We start from the raw sequence: 4,239 nt of genomic DNA, 5'->3' as shown, positions 1-4,239 counted from the left end.
GAGCATGGAATATTCTTCCATTTGTTTATGTCCTCTTTTATCTCCTTGAGCAGTAGTTTGTAATTCTCCTTGAAGAGGTCCTTTACATGCCTTGTAAGTTGGATTCCTATGTATTTTATTCTCTTTTAGCAATTGTGATTGGGAGTTCACTTAAGATTTGGTTCTCTGTTTGTCTGTTAATGGTATATAGGAATGCTTGTGATTTTTGCACATTGATTTTGTATCCTGAGACTTTGCTGAAGTTGCTTATCAGCTTAAGGAGATTTTGGGCTGAGATGATGGGGTTTTCTGAATATACAATCATATCATCTGCACACAGGGACAATTTGCCTTGTTTCCTAATTGAATACCCTTTATTTCTTTCTCTTACCTGATTGCCCTGGCCAGAACTTCCAACACTATGTTGAATAGGAGTGGTGAGAGAGGGCATCCCTGTCGTGTGCATGCCTGGCAATTTTTTATGGATACTAGCCATTGTGAGTTTTACTTTGTTGGGTGCTAGATATTTTTGATTTCTTATATATATTCTTGAATTTTGCTATAGAATGCAGTAAAGTTTCTTAGAAACAGTCAGAACCCTTCAGGTTGTTCTTTTACACTTTGTTTGGTAAAACCAGGACTATATTTGTTCTAAGGTTGATTTTTCCCCCTCATCATTGAGGCTAGACCTTTCTGTGTACTCTGCCTTACCTTGTGAATTATGAGATCCTTCATCCTGGCCGGGGAACAGACACTATTGCTGGCCCTATGTGAGTGTCAAGGATTATTCTTTTTTTTTTAATGGTGGAGTCTTGCTCTACCATCCAGGCTGAAGTGCAGTGGCATGATCTCAGGTCACTGCAACCTCCGCCTCCCAGGTTCAAGGAATTCTCACGCCTCAGCCTCCCAAATAGCTGGGATTACAGACGTGCACCACCACACTGGGCTAATTTTTGTATTTTTGGTAGAGATGAGTTTTCACCATGTTGGCCAGACTGGTCTCGAACTCCTAACCTCAAGTGATCCACCTGCCTCGGCCTCCCAAAGTGCAGGGATTACAGATGTGAGCCACTGTGCCTGGCCAAGGGTTATTCTTTCTAATCCTTTCAGGAAGTTCTTTCCTCACCGTGAGGAAATTTCCTCACATACATTCATTGATCTAAATTCAGCTGAGTACTCAAAAGAGACTGGTCCTGTGCAGATCTCTGGAGTCCTCTCTGTGCAGCAGTTTCCTTTCTGATACTCTAGCCTGTGAGCTCCAGCCACCTTGCCCTCCTGGACTCCTAAGTTTGACTCCTCAACTAGGGGAATACCACAGGACTTCACCTGAGTTCCCCCTTCCTGTGCCTTGGCCTGGAAACTTTTCCAGGCAGTAAGCTGGAGCAACACAGGGCTCCCTGCATTTGTTTTCCACTTCTCAGGAGTCACTGTCCTTCATTTCCTGGTATCCAATGTCTTGAGAACTATTGTTTCATATATTTTGTCTATTTTTTTTTTTAGTTGTTTCAGTTTTTTTCAACTGAAACAACTGAATCCAGTTTCTATTACTCTATCTGGGCCAAAAAGAAAAATTCTGCTTGCCCTTTATTTTCAAACTTTAACCCCACTCCTATACTTAAAATCTGAAAAATGTTCACATTGATGAAATTTTTAAAAGAAGGCTGTTCATGTTACCCTTTTAGGAGGGAGGCTTTTTAGTCTAATGATCAGCTTTTGAGCCCTCTATCTGGATTTGATTCTTAGATCCTCCAGGATTCAAGATTCAAGCTGTGTGATCTAGGAGGCGTTAACTAATTTATTTATGCCTGTATCCGCATTTTAAAAGTAGTTAATAACAATAATAATACCTTGCCTATAGAGCTGGTGTGAAGACTAGATCAGTTAATACTCGTAAAGTGTATTGTGCAATGCCTGACACATAGCAGGTGATTATTAAAGGTGGCTATTTATATAAATGAAGAGTGCAAGCATTGTGCAATGAGATAAGTTTGGCTATTGTGGGGTACACATTGGTGGGAAGTCATGAGAAATGAGGTTGGTAAAAGAGGATGAGCACAGTGGAATAAAGTTTGGAGACTGGGCTAATTTTTGTTGAGATCGAATGGACCAATCAGCATGGGAAAAAAAAAAAATGTACAGCAGGGCCAGGGGTGGTGGCTCACGCTTGTAATCCCAGCACTTTGGGAGGCCAAGGCTGGAGCATTGCTTGAGCCCAGGGGTTCAAGACCAGTCTGGGAACATAATGAGATCCCATCTCTACAAAAGAAATGAAAACATTACCCAGGTGTGATGGCACATACCTGTAGTCCAGCTACTCCACAGCCATGATCATACCACTGTACTCCAGACTGGCACAGAAACTCTGTCTCTAAAAAAAGAAACCAACCCACTAAACAAACAAACAAAAAATGAGCAACCTCTTTCATAAGGGGTACATATTAAAATAAGATATTGTGAGGCCGGGCGCGGTGGCTCAAGCCTGTAATCCCAGCACTTTGGGAGGCCGAGGCGGGTGGATCACGAGGTCAGGAGATCAAGACTATCCTGGCTAACATGGTGAAACCCCGTCTCTACTAAAAATACAAAAAACTAGCCGGGCGTGGTGGCGGGCGCCTGTAGTCTCAGCTACTTGGGAGGCTGAGGCGGGAGAATGGCGTGAACCCGGGAGGCGGAGCTTGCAGTGAGCCGAGATCACGCCACTGCACTCCAGCCTGGGAGACACAGCGAGACTCCGTCTCAAAAAAAAAAAAATAAAAAATAAATAAATAAATAAATAAATAAATAAAATAAGATATTGTTTACCAATCAGTATCAAATTTGCAAAGCATTAGAAAAATAAAACTATCTAATATGAGCAAGAAGTGTTCCATGAAATAGAAACTCTCATTGAATAAAGTAGACACTGATTTTTACTCTGTGGGGGACAATTTGACAGCATGAATAAAGAGCCTTACAGTGGACGTATCTTTTGCTTCAATAATTCCTTAAAGATGTTTATTGCAGCATCATTACTTATACTAATATAAAATTGGAAAAATTTTTGATAATATAAAATAATTGAATTACAGCCTAACTGTATTCTGGAATATTATCAGCTATGCCAGTTTTGTGAAACAAAACAAGGAACACAAACGTATTCTTACATCCCCACACACACCCCACACACATGCACATAAGATTGTTAGGCAATATGCCAACATGATAACAGTATCATTTCTGGGTGATAGAATGACAAGAGATTTATATAGTCTTCTTTATACTTCTCCATTTGTTTTCCTCCAGGTTTTCTGCAATAACCTGTATTAGTCCAATAATAAAAACGTCTAATTTTTAAATTATTTTAATTTTAAGAGAGGACAGCAGGGACCCAGTCGGATTATCTGGTGGAGATGGGAAAGGGTAAAGACTACTTCATTCCGGCCGTAATACGTAAAGTGGGAGGGATAAGGGCCCAGATATTCTGATTACCACTTTTTCATGTACTTGGATGAGTTTCACAGGAGCCTTTTAGGGAGTCCTGCCCAAGGACTTGCACACATAGTGACCTTTCCCACTGCGTTTTCAGAGGAAAGTTGCAAGGAGCCTCCATAGCCTGTAGCTCTTTGCTGGCAGGCTGGGCTCCCTGCTTGGTGGTTTTTGAGAAGCACAACAGCTGCAGGGAGAGCCCAGCATGTGTGCCAAACTATTCTGATACCTCACTAATCCTCACAGCTGGAGAGCACACAGCAGTCAGACCGGAGACATTAGAGATTCTCAACCAAGATCACAATGATTCCAAAAGTGGGAGAGACTGCCTTTTTGAAAAGTGAGTTAGGATTAGGGATAGAAGTGGGAAGCGAGAAGCTATGCTGCTGGGTAGGGTGAAGGGTGAGGTTGAAATTGGAAGTCCTGGCCGGGCGCGGTGGCTCAAGCCTGTAATCCCAGCACTTTGGGAGGCCGAGACGGGCGGATCACAAGGTCAGGAGATCGAGACCATCCTGGCTAACACGGTGAAACCCCGTCTCTACTAAAAAATACAAAAACCTAGCCGGGCGAGGTGGCGGGCGTCTGTAGTCCCAGCTACTCGGGAGGCTGAGGCAGGAGAATGGCGTGAACCCGGGAGGCGGAGCTTGCAGTGAGCTGAGATCGGGCCACTGCACTCCAGTCTGGGCGACAAAGCGAGACTCTGTCTCAACCAAAAAAAAAAAAAAAAAAAGAAATTGGAAGTCCTAAAATGAGTATGTGTGGTGAAATAATGAAGATTGAGGAAGAAAGATTAAA

Source organism: Macaca nemestrina, chromosome 1 (genome assembly GCF_043159975.1).
Source record: "Macaca nemestrina isolate mMacNem1 chromosome 1, mMacNem.hap1, whole genome shotgun sequence".
In the NCBI taxonomy this organism is placed as follows: domain Eukaryota; kingdom Metazoa; phylum Chordata; class Mammalia; order Primates; family Cercopithecidae; genus Macaca; species Macaca nemestrina.
Note: the sequence above shows the minus strand (reverse complement) of the source record.